Source organism: Rhipicephalus sanguineus, chromosome 5 (genome assembly GCF_013339695.2).
Source record: "Rhipicephalus sanguineus isolate Rsan-2018 chromosome 5, BIME_Rsan_1.4, whole genome shotgun sequence".
Taxonomy (NCBI): Eukaryota; Metazoa; Arthropoda; class Arachnida; order Ixodida; family Ixodidae; genus Rhipicephalus; species Rhipicephalus sanguineus.
In genome coordinates, this window is record NC_051180.1 from 10,706,721 (window position 1) to 10,723,528 (window position 16,808).

The window sequence follows — 16,808 nt, forward strand, 5'->3', positions numbered from 1 at the left end:
TTTTTGAGGACGGCATAAAAAAAGCATAGATGTAATTCACAGTAATGCGTATTAAAACCAGCAAAAAAAATTTTCGACACATCATTTATAGTTCGCGCTAAATTTGGCCGTGAAATGCGAAAACATTGCAGTGAGCAAAAACAGGAGGCCCGCGCCGCCACCTTCAAATATTTTTTTGGCGTGCTGGGAGCGTTTCTTGGAAATAAAATTTTCAGTTCCGTGCACTTCGAATGTGCCCACATAACATATAAAAAATCCAGGCAAAACAAAAAATGCGACCGGACAGGCATGTTCGATCTCTCGTGGAATCACCCAACTGAATTACGGACTGAGGTTTTACCGCTAGCCTCGCGGGGAAACCGTTTTTCGCAGCTTTCTGTGCCAATCTAAAATTATAATTCCAGCTTAAACTCCGAACAGCGGGCTCGGTTCTATAATTACGGTCTTTTAATTATAAAAAAAGATGACATTAGAGGTTCTGGGAGGTTGTTTGTCTCCTGAAACAACGGGAGCCGATGCCGGTCCTATAAGGACACAAGACAGGAAAGTTGTGTCTTGTGACATCGTACTTGCCTGAAATGTGCACGTCTCTCTTTTAAAAGAATATGTATTTAGAATACGGCTTCAACGTATGCGGTAGGTCTGACAAGGTTCCCTCAAGTTGAGTGGTGCTGATGACACCGATGGCACAACGAGGAGTCGATCGTTTGCAATTCACGTATTTGGCTTGCTTCATCAAAGGCTATATAATTGGTGCTCGCTGTTCTTATAGAGAGGCCCTGCGTCTGCTGTATAGAGCGACTCTATAAAGAAGTGACGTTAGTACCATGAAACTAGGCTGTTTATTTTTCCTGTGCGTATGCTTGCTGACTTCCCACAGAGACAAGCATGTGCGCTCGTTTCTGCGATAAGGTGAAACCGCGCAACGAACGAAGAAAATAGGAACACACACAGACTAACACTGCGTAAGCTACAATTGAAACTAATTTCTGAAGAACAGTTTCTATATGTACCGACCCCGTCAAAGTCTAATTAAGTACCCGCATTATTACGCGATGGTTTGTTGGCTTACGTGTTTTCTACACTCACAGAAAAGATCGAGTAAAAAGGGAGTCTTTTTGTCCCGCAACAATAATTGTCACCTGGCTTGCTTGCGTTTCCTTTCTTGAAAACTTGGCGCTGGCCACTTTCCTACCAAGAATATGCTATGTCACGCTGATAGCGCACGCGCCATTCGTGACCAGAAAGGGCCGGACGCGCGGCGATAATGCAGGGAAAGGAAGGCAAAATAAATGACAGTTATTGTTGTGGGACAAAAAGACGCCCTTTTTACTCGATCTTTTCTGTGAGTGTACAGCGCTGGGTCAACCTTGAAACTGAACAGGTATTTAATCGAACAGGTATTTAAAAGAGAGAGAGAGAGAAATAATAAACTTTATTGCTGGCCTAAAAAATGCGTTTCAGGGGGAGCAGCGTGGGAATCACTGATCACGAATCACCTATCGCACATCATTCATCACAGCGCATCGCTGCGCAAGACTGGTATTCGGAAGTAATGCTTCAGTCGGCAGAACAAAAAGCTGGCCCTGTGGGCGAGGTCTCGTGTGTGACGTTTCTATAGAGTCTTATTTTCATTTTTCGGGGGGCTGAGTTTCTTCACGTTGAGTTTCTCAGTGCAACCGTGACCTTAGTTGCATACACTCTCTTACACAGCGTGGCGCAAAGAAAGGTGGCAGAGAAGACGCGTGTAAACACACGCGGCAGATTGTTCTGCGTGCTCCATTTTTTCTCCTATCGTAAACTGCCGCCAGTGAACGTATAGCGTTGCTTCCTCTTGCACGGCGCCTTACACGAGCTGCATGAATCGGCCGCATCATCCGATCTGCAGAGACTCAGCCGCAATTAAGAAAGCGGACGCTGCTCTCCAACGCGCATTCCCACTGTCCACGATTCGAACATTCGCTCGACGGGGCGGTTCTCACAGGTGCGGCTCACGACAACGGGGGGGAATTCCATCAGTGTGCAGCCGGGGCTTCTGCTGTCCGTGAAAGTCACCCTGGCGGTCTTCAAGCGGCTCGGCTGCCGGTGATCGTACCTCCCTCACCCTCCTCGTCCGTGAACCTGACCCGAATCGAGGCCGACCTCGTATAAGAGGCGCATCCGGAAGCGCGCGTCCCCCAGACGCCCCCCTCGGTCGGAAGGCAGCGCAGACATGGATTCGCCGCCGCGCTTCTTCGCCACTGTCGTCACGGTGAGTGCAACGGCCGTCACATCGAGCCGCGCACACCCTGCTACCACGGCCGCTCGTATTGTATACTGTATTCGACAGGAGAACCACTCCCACATTTTACCCAACTCTCGTTCATACGGCTCACTTTGGTAGGAAACGAATACATTCAGCTATAGTTGCGTGTTTGACGAATGGGGACAACTGGCTTTCTGACTTTATGGCATCACTGCATAAGCTGGAAACTCCTCGACGGAATGGCAACCCCATCAGCTCGAACAGGACTGCAGGTTCTGTATACCTTGTAACCAGTCCCTGTCAAGCCTTCATTAACATCGTGGATTGCAGTCCACTTTATTTAAGACAATAGCGGATGAACTGGACTCTGAAACAGTTTGTGACCTTCTGGGTACGCTCGGTGAACGCTGCTATGTGTGCACGCGGATCAGTTGTTCCTTCTTCCTCCCTACATTCTTTTTCTGCCCCTCCCTCCCCCCCCCCCCTCCCCCCGCGTAGGGTAGCAGATCGGGCAACCTCCCTGCATTCCCTCTGCCTTTCTCTCTCTTGTCAACTTACGGATACACTTGTGATAACAGCACGCTTTTCAACACGTGGAGGGTGAAATAGTCGCATACTCGCATTGTAGTAACGCTGAAGATGTGCTAGATGTTACACACGGATGTTGCACCGATTCGAGCACAACGGCAGAACAAGGTGAGTGGAAATGACCAATCTAAAACGGCAACTCAGGAGCTCTCTAACAACTTATATTACACTTCATGTCGTTATGCACGTTGAAGAATAATTTCCGGTGCCCTGGATTTTGTCCCTGTTTGGACTGCCTCCTGGTATACAGCGAGACGCACCAGACGGAACACTGCATACAACGGTCTGGTCGTGAGGCCAATTTTGTACAAATTACCTGGACTGAGCAGGCTGCAGCGAGGTCTTATCGAACAGGTCTGGCAGCGCACATTCACCCCTTTAATCTGAATGAGGCGCTCGGAATGTGCCTCAGGCTGCTTCCACGGAGGTTGTGCATAGCATTCCACTACCTCCACCCTTTTCCATTCTCTGGCGACAAACGCCTCCAGGGCCAGCTCTACTCGTTTCTTCGCTATACATGATTTCACGCAGTCAAAGCGCTGGCGAGTATTTATTTATTTATTTATTTATTTATTTATTTATTTATTTATTTATTTATTTATTTATTTATTTATCTATCACATTACTGCTTACTGTTCGAAAAGTGAATTATGACGTAACAATGGAATAAAAATACACAATAAGCCTGTGCAAGTAGCGGCAAAATTAAGAGAAAATGCCATTTTTATACATTTTTAGTTCATGAAGGGCGCATACGGATACTCGTGGAAAAGTTCACGATTAGTGATACAAATTAAGGCATCTAGAAGAGTGCTCCAAAGGGAGATTGTTCGCGGCAAAGCCGAGAAAATCACATTTAGTTTTGTCGAATATGGGCGTGTCATACATTGTAATGCGGTGATTATGAATCGCCCTGAACGTACGTAAAGGCTTTTAAAGTGGCATTGAGGAAGACATTACCCTAATAATTTGTTTATCTATCAGGCGTAAAAGGGCAACAGGGTGACAACTATAGCTAGTGTTTTGGTCGATTCTATAGCTGTATTCAAATTGCTGTCGCAGTGCATCGAGCGGCTTTTCTGTACGGCTTCCAGTGTTGAAATTAAATACTTTTGATGGGACGACCAGATGGAGGGAGCATATTCGAGGTCCGGGCGGACGAATGTTACGGATAATAATTTGCGCGTGTGAGTTAGGCATTACACAAGCATTAACGTAAGTATAACATATATTAGTAATATGTCACGAAAGCCTCAAAGAACGGCACCCTTTCTTCATTTCGTTTTCACTCCCATAGCGTCGTTTTCAGCATGCACAGACGAGTAGAGGCCCCGTAATGTGTACACTAATAGCGAGGAAGCTAAAACACCGTTTCATGGAACGATCTCCCAAGATTGTGCTACAATTTTGTCGTCGGCTAGCTGCTTGGCAGACGGACATCCAGACCCAGGCGGTTTGAAATGCTTTGTTGATTCAACTCGATGCTCTTCAAGACAACACACGCTGAGTTCCTTGTTGAAGATTCCTTAGTTCAGGCAACTGTTAAGAAACGGCCACTCTGTTTTCACAGCTTACAATCAATGAAGCCAATGAGAAATAAAAGCAGCTAAAAATAAGCACACAACGCAGGGATGAAAACGCAATCCCGACGACATGGGCGGCACGGCTGCCTCATAGCAAGTAACAGCTAGGCCAAGAATGAGTTCTTTTAGCCCTTCGTTGGACAGCAGGACCACTGGCGTAGCTAGGGGGGTGCATGGGGCTTCAACCTCCCTTCCCCCGAAAATTTTCAATTTTGCATGTTTAGATATGCATGCACACACACAAACGCACGCACGAACATACATAAAGTATGGGTTTAACCCCCCCCCCCCCCCCCTCGGAAAAAAGTTTCTGGCTACGCTACTGAGCAGGACATATGGGCGAAACTGGGAGAAAAATACCGCATCGTTAATGATATACATGACAGGAGCGAAAGTGGGGATATTGCGTGCTTCGAGAACAGCTCGTGTAGGATACATGAGCATTGGAAGACGACGCAGTGGACTTTCAGCCATCCTATGTTGTAGTGCAGACTATGTGCATATCCGTGAGTGGCAGAAGGGTGCGTCGTTACATAGCAACAAAGTGAACGATAACACGAAAATGAATCAATCTCTTCCTCCGCATGGTGACAGCCGCAAAACAGATTATCCTGTGAAAATTGACGATGCAGCCTAGCTATTTTCAATAAGATGAGAACGCTGCCCGGAAAGGTGAGCCTGGAAACCACACTGCGTGCTACTCGCCCAATGCTACAAGCATACAGGGTGTTTCACGTAACCAGAGCCAAATAATTAAAGAAAAAGTGGTTAACCACAGCTGAGTGAAACCAAAGACATACAGTCTGCCGTCATGTGGTGCTCCTTAGGGTATTCTTATAACGCGTTTAAATGGGTAATTAATTAAGATGCAATGCAAATATTTAATGTTCACTTTAGGGCCAGTGTGTTTCGTTAAGTTGTAGAGGGCATTCAAAAACGACCGATACAATTTTTTTTTGTGACAACGTAGCATGCCGCGTGGTTTTTTTTCCCACGGCATTTAAAGAAACCCCGCAAAATATGAAATAAAACCACGTGACTTCGCTCGTGCGCTACCGTACTGCAGCACTCTATGACGTGCATCGAGCGAAACAAGCGCTAGCGCGGACCGTGGCGAAATGAGCGGCCGCTGCTCTAGGCATAGACTTCCCAGTGCGTCAGTATTTTTGACGGCCACACACGGCAAGCAAGCGCCGTCGGCCCTGATAAGCGATAGGTTGACTGACCTACCGTCAACCGGGAACGGCCAAACCCGGGATCGGCCAACATTTGACAAAGCGGCGATGTCATGTGATGACGTCATTAAATGTCATGACGTCATGATCAAGTCGCAGCAAGCCGTTACATCTGTGGCGTTCTTTTTTTCATAAAGAGCCAATTGCAGAAACCGAAACTGGGGTAAATTTCACTGAGTATCTTTAACATCTAAAACAGTTGGAATCAAAATGGGAAAATTCCTGATTGTAACGTGAACTCAAAACGGCAGTTTTTAATCAGAAATGAGCCAAATCCTGCAACTGTTTCAATCAAACTGAGCCACATTCATTATACCAGCGCTGCGTCAACAATCTTGACCAGAACTACCAACGTGGTCTCATCCAATCTGTTTCATTTGTGTCCTAGTTGCTTTGATATTGTGCTTTACGTTCCACAATTAATTTTTCTTGGGCGAGTTGGCACTTACTGAAGGACGTGATTTTGTAGGGCAAAACTCGAATATAAAGCGTAAGAGGCCGACTTTCCTACTTATTTTTGCCTCTTAGGTTTCTTTTTTTTTTTTCGAGTTTAGCGCTACAGTATCATGTCCTTCTTTCGCTCCAAGACGGTATATTTGAAATAGAAGACAAGTGAAATGAAGATATCGGGCACCGATCTATTCCTTGAAGAAGAAGAAGTGATCCAAAACGGCACGGCATAAAACGAGCTCAGAAGTACTAGAAGAGGATCAAGCAAGCAAGCAAGAAGAGCTGAAGCACTTTTCGAGGCCTTCAATAGATGCCAGGAAGAAGAAAACGCTGTCTACAGTCCAGAATGGTGCGTCTTTTGCCAGGATGGACCACTCGCTCTTCAAGTCTATAGTCACCGCCATTACGCCCATGCGACGAAGAACGGCACTGACATACGGAAGCACAAGGATGATATTAATTTTATCGCAAAATATTGCTATACCATACATTCGAATCGTTTTAGACTTCTCTTACGATCGAATTCGAGCCTAAATGAAATGTTCTAATCTATAAGAGCCAAATACAAATTTTACTCCTGAATACCGACGATAGTGGGCTATATAGATTTTAGCTGCAATATAGATTTGAGGTATTTAGGGGGCAGGAACACACTGGCAAAACATTGTTGGAGCAGGCCCGACCATATTGTCAGTAGCAAAAAGGTGCGTTTTCCTCAGTTTGAGTTTACTTGGATCTTTTTGAAAAAAAAAAAAAGAAGAAAGAAACGCCACATCTCCGCACGCCGCTGACTCGGAGATGGTCACGTGGGTTTTGTAGCGTAGCACTTTAGGGGCCCGGCTTGTCGTCCACCATCTGATGTCGCAATGTCACGCAGTGGTCAACACAGGCCTAAAACAAGGCTCAAAATGTTCAAACACAAAATAACTAACAACAAACAAAATAAACTAACAAGGTCTTATATATATATAAACTACGGAATTAACCAAGAATTAATCGCAATAATTTACCTAAAATCACGAAAAACGCTTCTGAAACATGCGGCTGATACCCGCGCCGTACAGGAGTGGGCGCCATCGCCTTCCTCTTGGGTGGCGGTAAAAATTACCGCCAACACGGGCGGTATAGTATTGTCGTTCCTTTCCCTGTCCTCGTCTTTCGTTAGCGGTCAAGATGTCAAGCAGTAAAAACCAGCTATATACTATATAGGCCCGACTCTTGGCTCAAGGCCACTGCGCGAAGAAGTATACTTGAGGCCTTCGCCTTAACAATTTCGGATCGGTACAGAATGCGGCCTCGGGTGACATTTCAAGACATCTAACTGGAACCAACTCTCGTCAAGCTTGTAATTGTATAACTCAGCAGGTCAGAGAGGCCGACACGTGCACGCATACAAAAGGGGATCGCCTTATGCCTCCTCGTGGTTTCCCCCTTCACGCTGAATGACGCAAGCAACCCTGTTTCGGCACAACGGAAGCCGGCAAACGAGATACGGGCGCTCCCTGCAGCGTCGGCCTTTCCCTGACGCCCAGTGATTCGAGGACGCGGCGTTTAAGGTCACCAGACCACTAATGTGTTGCAAGAAGGGCTTGGAGGGAAGGCGGATCGAGTCTCGGCTCACGCATGCGTAACCAGAGCGCCGCTAACCGACCTAACTGTGCCTGCGCAACCTGACGGCCGGGCGGAAAAATAGATACAGCGGTCGCGGCCGAAGCTCGCTTCGCTGCGCGCTGGTCGCGTGCGCTGAATTTGCGGACGTCACAGAGCTGCACCGTCGGCACGCCGAGGTGGAGTGTTGCGCCTTTATATTAGTCTACTGAGCCTGTTTAACGTGCACATAAATCCATGCACACAAGAGCTCTTGCTCAATCCGCCGTGAGGAATAAAACGCGCTCAGCAACAGAGCGCCAGGCATAGCAGCCGAGCACCGATGATGGGCTCTCGCGACGGCCTCGTTTCTTCGGGCAGCAAGAGAAATAATGCGGAGGAGAGCATATGGTGTGTGGATTTTACTGTAGATGCATGGCACCTACCTGCAGCGACCATACATGTTCAACTGCGCAACGCCATAGATCCTAAGCTGGTGGGGCAAGTGTTTAACAAAGCGTGCTGTGGACAGCAGCTCTGAAGTTTTTCCTGACGCGGGTGACGTGAAGTTTTTCGTGCAAGCGGGTGACGCAAGCACAAAGAAATTTATTTGTCGTTTAAGCACGATGAAAATTCGGTGCCTCGTCCGCTCAGTTCGTCTGTCGCGCGCCACGCGCTGTTACTCTAAGTATATAACATGCACAATCCAGATTAAATACGCTCCCTTCTGCTAATAGAATGACATTCGATTCGTTATCGTAAAGGGCAAGTCCGCTCACGCGTTGTATGTCGAATCAAACTGAAGGACGCCGGAAATTCAAGATGGCCACTGGCGCTTGCCTTCCTCAACACTGGGTAAGAGACATAATAACTGTGTTGCAGCATATTTCGATCGTCGTCGCGAGAGAGGGTAACGTGCCAGACATCGTTGCATAATCTTGTCGGGAAGCGATGAGAGATACGACACGTCACATTCACGTAGACACTGCTCATGAAAAAAGATAATTGGACGATATCAATTCTGTTCGAGAAGTGAATTAATATGGAATCCTTTGGAAGCAAGAAAACAAAACGCCGACCTGAGGAAGTAGACTTAAATAATTGTTGGGGTTATGCGTCCCAAAACCACGATATGATAATTATGCGAGACGCCGTAGTGGAGGGCTCCGGAAATTTTCCGTGAGCTTCAAGGCTCCACTTGAACAAATGAACAGGAACTTCACGTTGAAGCCAAAACGCGAACCCTTTTGTCTACGCCACCTTGGTCACCATTCTCTTTCTTTGCCTCCAACATTTGCTACTTATTTATTTTAGAGATACCTTACAGGACCCTAGAGGCATTGTTTAGGGCGGATGCAACCAAAGATGATAACGTGTGCAAAAACTCACGGGGTCCTTTATGCACTCACCTAAGACGACTGGAAGGCGAAAGCCGTCTTCTTTTTCTGCTCAGTCGCGATGTGTTGATCCTGTGCCCTACGAAAGCCTTCTGCACCCACCGTAGTTTTCCAATGCCTCCAGGATCGGAGGCACCTCACCTGGTTTTGCACTGCCTCCGTAATCTGCCCATCTTTGACCAAGCTACGATGTCATGTGACGACGTCATTACGTGACGTTACGTCACGATGACGTCATAATAATGTCACGAACTTCGGCGATATGTGACGTCATGTTGACGTTATAGGGTGACGTCATCATGTGATGATTTCTTGCACCACTTGTCCCCGACGTCGCAGGACGCGAGACGCCGCCAACGACGCGGGAAGCTGACGGTCAAATTTCGTGTTTAGTGAGGCATATAAGGCATTCGCCTTAATAATTAGAATACACACGAGGAAGCAACACAAATATACAGAGGAACATCAGTTTCACGACGACAACCGAGTACGCTACCGAGCGTAAAGGTTAGGGTCGGGACCTTTTGATTACAGCAAGCTCCGAGCGCACACGGAAGAATAGCGTGATCGATCTTGCTAATCTCGCGAAAAGGTGGTTATTTAACACGTGCGAACACATTCACGCGCGGAACTTGAAAGAGCTAGCCGAGATCACAACAATAGTTCACAAGCGTTGCTGCTGCACCACAGTGCATACCGCGCGAGATATACAGTAGGAAGGATAAAGCGGGAGATGAAACGAAATGCACATATCAAATATTTTGGTCGCTCTTCCCAAGCTGTGGGACTCGTTACGAAATTTTGCAAACAGCAATATAAAACATAAAAGTGTGAAACAAAACAAGTCGAGATTCGGAACATTGGGAGCAAATACAATTATTCCAGTTGACAGCTTGTTGGAAACTACAGTACGAGTAGTTGGCAACTTGTACTAGGCTATTATTTACCGGATGAAATCTGTTTTCACCTGAAGGCAATGTTAGCTGTCACAAGGGAATCCACGGGTCAAAGCTCGTGCTAGCGAATGAGTTCCTGCGGTGCGAGCGGTCGTAACGCAGGGCGTCTTTTAACAGCGGAACATTTTATGCTAGCTGTCGGTGGTAATCCTCGAACAGAAAAACTATCATCACGAACCGGCACGCGCTATCCTCTTCCTCTTCTCACTCTTGTGTTTCGCTGCCAGAACACGTGCGCCCATTAGTCCGGCATGGGACGGAATAGCTCTGATGGGTGAGTGAACGAGTGCAGGCAGAGAGAAAAAAAGAGCCGGAAAGAAAGAGCAATTTTTTACCGAAAAAAATTTCTTGGAGGGGCGGGATTCGTACTCACGATCTGAAGGCGAGCATCGGAACCACTCGGCTATCCAGGCACGCTAGAAGAGCATGACGTAGCCTTTTATAGTATAGTAAAGCAAGGGGGTTGGAAAGGGAAGTGACGGGGAGGAGGAGGAAAAGGTTGAAACATAGCACAGAAAGAAAGAAAAAGAGAGAAAGAAAGGGAAGAAAGAGAAAGAAACATAGAAGGAGCGAGAAATAGAAAGAAATATATACATATGTATATATAAAGAAAGAAATAGAAATAAACGGACACAAAGAATAGAGAGAAGATAGAAATAGAAGGACAGAGATAAAGAAAGGACAGAAAAAAATAAAGAGAAACAAAGAAACTCGCCCAGCTTCCTTCAGGCTTGGCACCACTGGGGCGAAGCTGACTTGACTTTTTAGGCGATGCAGATTTAAAAAAAAAAGATCCTATGACAGTAAGGCATCTGCTGTCTTCGGAGACGAACTCTACTTCGAGGCGGAAATCCTTAGCCGCACACGAAGTTGTAATCGAAATGATTAATTAACAAAACTTGTTAATTAACTTTTAATTATTAACTTCAGATCAGTTGTTTACCTAGAAAAGTTGCAGGACGTGACAAATTACGACATACCCATTTTTTTAGAAATCCCAAAAGACACATGTAGGTTGAGGTATTAATCATCGAAATTAAAGGCCCCGGTCGAGGCGATAACTGAGTGCGCCTGGAGCGCAGGGAATGCCGCCGCTGTGTTACATCAGACCGGAACTTCGTGTGACGAAATTAAAAAAAAAAAATCACAGCATATCCACGGAGTGAATGATGACGAGTGGGCGAAGCTGCGGAGGTTCATCGGTAAACCGTGAATCTTCCGTGAATTCTGCCCAGTACATCATCACCGACGTGCGATCGGGCGCGTTTATACTAAAGGTTCGATGAGTTATGCAGTTATGAGTTATGACTTGCAGCTCACTTTAATTTTACATGTACGCTGTGAATTTTCATTGTTTAGAAAACCATTGCTTTAGAAAACATCTGGCGTCTTTCGTTAAGCAGCTGGCGTCTTTTCGTTTTGCTTTAGAAACATCTGGCGTTCTTTCGTTTTGCTTTTAGAAAACATCTGGCGTCTTTCGTTGGTTTATTTCATCAATCAACGGCGTTTTGAACAAAATTTTTATTGTTTGATCACGCGCAGGAGAAATCTCACCAGGCACTACCTTGGAGGTAAACAATGGCTGCTAATGGGAATGAGACACAGAAGAAGTGGGCTTTTAGCTAACACTTACACTTCTACTTCTACTAACGTTTCCTACTGGAACATGCCAATGGCTGCCAATGGGGAATGAGAGACAGAAGAATTCGGCTTTTAGTTAACGCGCACGCTGCGAATTTTTTATTGTTCAACAACGCACAGGAAAAATCTCCCACCGGCACCACCTTAGAGGTCAAGATCTGGTACTAGCGTTACGACTGGTTACGCACTACTACGAGGGACGAACGGGTGCCGCCTTAAGGAGCTTCGCCCCTAAAAAGGCGCGTCGAAGCAGCATCTGCTCAGGAAATACGGCAAGTCGCCTCAAGTACAAGAGCGGACCGCTTATTCTTTGCGTTTGGTGCGTAGCGCTTACATGTTTCTTTCTTAATCTCTTAACGGGGGCAGATAACTCTTTCACTTGTCTGCAGGAACAAGCGCCGCATTGGCTGTCCCTTTGTTTTACGCTGTACAGTGAAATAAAGAACGGAAATTGCGGGGAAATTGCCATGAACAGGTGATCCACTTGCGTATTTCAGATGACTTGCCGTTTTTCCTGATCACGTTCTGCAGCGACGCGCCTTTTTTTTCAAAGTTTTTCACGTGAAGTTCTGGTCTGACGTAACACAGCGGCGGCATTTCCTGCGCGCTCGGGGCGCTCAACTTCGATATCGCTTGGGTTGGGGCCTTCAATATCGCGAAATGTTTAATCTGAAATTACGTGTGTTTTTTGGAATTTCTAAAAAATGGTTCTGCAATAAATTGACACGTCCTACAACATTTCCCTGTAAAAAAAGTCCACTCAAATTAATAAGTAAGAATAATTAAAGAATTTGTGTTAATTGCTCATTTCAATATAACTTTGTGTGCAGCAATGCATTTCCGCAACGACGTAGAGTTCGTGTGCGAAAACGATAGGTACCTGGCTGTCATAGCGTTTTTATAGAATCTGTATTGTCTAAAAAAAAAAAAAAACAAACCCCGTCTATGTTGATGCCTTTGTCGATAATTAGAAGGTCGTGTAGCAAGTAATCCGCGGAGCGTCTGCCGCATGGGTGAAGTGAGACTGTATGCTCTCACCCGTTATTTGTCGTTACGCAATTTCGTCCGAAAAACTGCATGATAGTAGCCTTCACTGTATGGAACGATCGTTGCTAGCGGAACAAAAAAGGTACACTGCTATAGCACGGTTTTAACGGATACGCCAACCGTGTACTCAGCTATTAGCACTTTAGGTGATGTGTCCCACATCAGAACAGCAAGGGCAGAGATGCCAAGAAAACTCCACGTGGAAGGCCTTCAGTACCCTTCATGAACAGCAACCCACGGCGTTGTTACATTGTTTGAGCTCTTCTCTCCCCTTTCACTCTCCTTCTCTTACAATCCCCTCACTTAGCCAACCGGAACTACATCTGGTCAACCTTTCTATGAATTTCCTCCTCTCTTTCTTTCTTAATTTCGTATCGGTGAAAAGCGACAACATGAGGCCACCGAGACATTTTGGGGACCGTGGGCGGCTAGATGAAAGGCGGCCTTTGTTTCGCTTCCTCGGATTTGGAGACTGAATTCCACGTTCTGGGCAGTCACCGTGAACGCATTAGGAAGCAGTTAGAACGAGCTAATCGCGTCTGTTCCCGTTCACCGCCCCGCTCCTGCGTTCCGCTCTCGACACCGTGCCGCTATCCACGGATGCGCACCGCCGTCCCCAGCGGCGCACGCGAGGGAGGGCGACTCGGGGAGGGTCACCTCGGGGCGCGTCTTTGTCTCGCGCTGGGACGAGCTATCCGACCGGGCAGGAAGTGGCCGTGACCGCCGCCGCCTGACCCACATCCGCGAACGCCACCTGCACCGGCAGTGCAGCTCCTCCTCGCTCCCGCAGCATAGCCTGCCCCTCGAGTGGCCCCAACACCGGCCCCCTCCTCCTGCTCCTCGGCCTGCCCCGCTTAAACCACCTCATTCAACGGGCTTCGCGGACTCTTTCCGCAGGATTGTTCGCGTTGTTCTCGCTAACCTCGTCACCGCGATGATGTTTGTGGAGCCAGTAATACTGTCTAGCTATTCTCTGCCAGCGAATACGTACCTTCTAGTGCTCAAAATGCAGTCGTAACATAAAGAGGCGATGTGGGCACCCGCCACCTACGTGGCCTTGGCTACCACCCAGGTCGACCACCTGACTTAACGCGCTGGACGCATGGTCCTCTGCGTCGACCACTCCTGGATTTGATTCAGGAAACCGGACCATGCCTTTTTATTTAACTTATGCCGTAGGGCCTACTGGCGCCAATGATGACAGAAAAAAAAAGGGGATGTCGAAAGAGTTCGCTGCGCCAGTACAGGGCACAATAAACTTTCCAGCGCAGAGTAGCCAGCCAGTCGAAGAACTAGTTAACCTCCCTGTCTTTCCGCCCGTTTCCTTCTTCCTTCGTACGAAGACACGGAACTTGTCCTTAGCGATAAAACGCGAGTACATTACGAAACGTGCAGTTATTCGCGTTTCTTTTTACTACGGCCGTCCCCTCTACGAGGCCTCTTCCTCCTCACAGAGCCAGAGCGATCGAGTCAATTTGTATGTCCCTTCAATATCAATGCGCGTACCAACTTCTGCTACAAGGACTAAGGTACGAGGAGATCGATACTTGTCGCAACGGGAATAGGAACGGTTGCCCCGCCCGCCGACCATTTCTCATCCATGTCATCAGCTCTAATGTGAATGCTTTAATAAATGGTAACACTCGCGTTAGCTGTTGGTGGAGTGCTCAGAACATTTGATGAAGTACCGCCTGCCCCGTCGGAAGAAACAAATTTAGTTCAGGAGCATGCTTAACCCACTAGTGAGCGACTCGACCATGCCATCGGAGGTGCGGTAAGAGCGTTGTAAAGTGGAGGCACATATATACGCGCGCTACTGGAGTTGCACAGGGCTAGTGCGCAGTGCGGATCAAGCAATGCAAGCGTGCATGCATGTACAAAGACGTCTCACAAAGTGGATATTCTGTTCTCTCAATCGCAGCTTTTCCTGCTCGTGGTTCTGGCGTTTGCCAATGGCGCTCGTGCTGACTCGGCCACCGAACGAGAGCCTGCTTCGTTCCGGCAGCAGCAGCCGCTGGCCTCTTACCCGACAGTGTACGGTCTCGCCTACCAGCAAGGGTTCCCGACCGCCTACCTGGCAAGGCCTGTGGCGAGGCCGTCGCTAGGTTCTCGCCTTCGGGGTCTAGTGAATGCACTGTTCTTTCGCCGCCAGCAGCAGCAACAGCAGCAGCAGCCGAGCTACCAGGCGTACAAGCCGGCGGCCTCCGTCAAACCCGACCTAGTGGCTGCGGCGTCCAAGCCCTTGCTCCACTCGGCGCACAAGATACACTTCCCGGGCTCCTTTCAGACTGACAAACTGGGATACGGAAAGCAGGGACTTCAGGCGGCCTACGCGCAGGCGTACCCCTACTTGTCCACTGCAAAACTGTACAACGGCCTTTACGGGACCTCGAAGAACACGTACGCCGCAAAGCCCTTCGCGGGAGCGTACAAGGCTTGAGTGGCCCGGACAGACGTTACTCTGAAAGACCGGGGCTGAGCGCTCTCAGTGGGGCGTCGCGCTTCTTTCTTTTTTTGTTTGTTTAATTTGGCGTGATGATCATCGTCATCGTTTAGCACTCTGCGAGACACTCGGCCGGTTCTTGGCCAATCCCCCAGCGTGGGTGTGTGCCAGAGTTTCAAGGATCTACTCTACTCTACTCTACACTCGGCCCATCAGCGTGCACCTTGCAGAGCTCCCGTTTAGCGACAAGGGTCATCGTTGCTGCTGAGGTCTGAAGAGTCATCGCTTTCGACTCACGATTATCCCCATCGAACAAAAGGGCATCAGTCAACGATTGGATGACATTAGTCACATCAGTGCTGCCTCCTCGTCATTTGTATGAACGCCTTGTAGTGGGCGTTTATAACGGCCAAGATTGACGACATTGTTTTTGCCATTTCACTGCTTGTTAGTCAGTTTACAAATGTGTGCGAACTCACGAAATTTTTTCTGACATGATATAACGCTTTCTCAGGACTGCTTTTACCGATGGCTAGAGAACGCGCAGAAAAGTTGGTGTGCTGGGCGCAAGTGCCAGGAAGCATGTTTAAGAATATTCATCGAAAGCTGGAACATCAACATTGGGATAGCTCTTCAAGTGAGGCAGCGTCGTAAACGTGCTTCCTTGCAAAGGTGGCATTTGGAGACGTTGGTATTCTATGCAATTCAAATTTGGGTATATTAATTTAGCATGTCGTGTTATTATTAATCGTTAGGGAGGTGTCATAGCTAATTTCCTAGCATGCAAAAGCGCAGATCTAACCGTAAATTAAACGTTTTGTTTGTCATCGTTAAGATACTGGCTTACGTTAAGACTACGTTAAGACCAGCATCATCATAACGTATTAAAGTTAAACTCGGAAACTTAGAAGTGACCGTAGTAACAACAAAATTTACTGCAATCTCGCATAAAATTTAGGAATTTTACGTAGAAGGGTGCAAGAATGAATCCAACTGGGGGTAAGTGGTGGCCGGCAGACTAGCCGTGGTTTTATCGAGCGCGGACACCCTGGCATGTTGCTTTCAAGGCTCTGTGATGAGAGTAGCTGGGAGCTTACGTACTTGAGGAATAGTGTGAGTAAAGAGTACTATGCTTCGAATACTCTGAAGTCCAGCACCTGTTTTTTTTCTCGCAATCGGTTTGCCCTGTTATTGAATTGGCGTTGTGCCATCTTTAGAGAGACAACCGTGTATATTTTAAAGTGGTCCAGCACATTCCAGCCCTGACAGATTCACTGATACTTCATATTGAGGTAAAAAAAAAAAACATGTCTAAGAAACAGCTCATTTCTCAGTGTTCTTGCTTTATTACTTCGGATAACTATATTGCTCTAATTGAATTCAATGCTGCTGAATTGTGCTGAATTATCATTGGGGCGTAGAGGCAAGCGTTTCACAAAAAAGTGGCGATGTCAACAGTGACTGAGGTTTCATGCACGTGTGATGTGCTAAAGGTTTAGCGCTGACGCAGTGGGAAAACATATTGAAGCAACGTGTCTATAGGTTTCACATGCGTGCCCGTCTGTATCCGTGAAAGCCCACTGTTGAGAGTTATCTGTGCGACCTACGAGACTGACCTTCAGATGGTTTCGACTGT